The 1,152-nt window shown below is 69.1% G+C and overlaps 1 protein-coding gene across 4 annotated transcripts in view; it reads right to left on the bottom strand.

Moving 5' to 3' along the window:
- Positions 1-853, bottom strand: part of CCAR1 (cell division cycle and apoptosis regulator 1) — a 40,236-nt gene extending 39,383 nt beyond the window's left edge. For 3 of the 4 annotated variants that reach the window (XM_019507854.1, XM_019507853.1, XM_019507851.1), the window contains exon 1: positions 90-195. The gene's annotated coding sequence lies outside the window, so the exon portion shown is untranslated. Of the gene's footprint in view, positions 1-89; positions 196-838 lie in introns of those variants that run through there. The other variant, XM_019507852.1, reaches the window with a different exon arrangement.
- Positions 854-1,152: the final 299 nt, after the last annotated feature.

The raw sequence follows: 1,152 nt of genomic DNA on the forward strand, positions 1-1,152 counted from the left end.
CGGGGCCGAGGCCTACGGCGCGAGCCGCCGCCCACCAAGGGGGCCGGCTGGCGTTTCGCTGCGCCCCGCGCCCGGCGGCAGCACCGTACCTGAGCCGGGTCGGGCAGGGGCTCACGAGAGCCATGCCGAGGCCATCCTCCCCCGGCGCGCACAGCGATCCGCAGCGCGCAGGCGTCTCGCGGGACTGAGAGGCTGCGGCGCACACTGCTGACGTCAGCGAACGCGCAACCCTACCCCGCCGGCCGCGCGCTGCCCCACAACAATGAGGGCCGTGGCACCACGCGTGCGCACAACCGGGAGCCACGACCCTGGCCGGGGAGAGGGAATCCGCGCGCCGCCGCCATGTTGGGTAAGGGCAGAGGACTCCAAGAACCGGGCTGCCGCCATTTTGCTTCCGGGCGGAGGGTTCCGAGGCGCGTGAGGACGAAGCCTTCCTGCTGCGGCCTTTGCTTCTGCCCTCGCGCAAGCCCCCGCCCCCGATGTGCAGAAAGCCCTCATAAAGACTGACATGGGGACACAAATGGTGGGATTTGATAACGCCAAGCTGCTGGGCCCGGCCGGGCGGGGCGGCCTAGAGCGCTCCGACCGCCGCGGGGCTTTGAGGCACTGCCGAGCTTCGGGCGGCTCGCGTGGGTGTTGGTGCGCCGGTTAAGATCGAGAAAGAGCAGACATGGCCGCATGCGGATGTGTCCCCTCCCCATGCCGGCCTCCGCGGGGAGCTCCGCTCCGCCCCGCCCCGCGCCGCGCGTCCAGCAGCGCTCGGGAAAGTGTGACACTGTCACTGGGGCGTGACACGGGCTCGCTCCCGCCTCCCCTGGCGAGATCCCGTGTCCCTTACCCAGCGCGGGGCGAGCGCGGCGGGCTCCGGAGAAGGTCCCGCTCCAAGGTTTCCGCCTCCAGTGACTGCTGCTGCTGCTCGCGGCTCCTCGCGCTGAGGCGGGAGGCGGCTGTCATATTTTGCCCTCGTGTGGACACCAGATGTCCTGACACTCCCGTCCCGGCCTTTGTGGACATGGCTGTCTGACCCCCGGTCTCACGGCATCTCCTAGATTCCCCCTCAAATGCAAGGAGAGCGGACTGGCGAGAGATCACCCCGTACCCATTGCTGGAGCATTGGAGAGCCTGTTGTCCTGCCTACAGCTGTACATAACA

This window comes from Gavialis gangeticus, unplaced genomic scaffold (assembly GCF_001723915.1).
Source record: "Gavialis gangeticus isolate Ggan-Ray unplaced genomic scaffold, GavGan_comp1, whole genome shotgun sequence".
NCBI lineage: Eukaryota > Metazoa > Chordata > Crocodylia > Gavialidae > Gavialis > Gavialis gangeticus.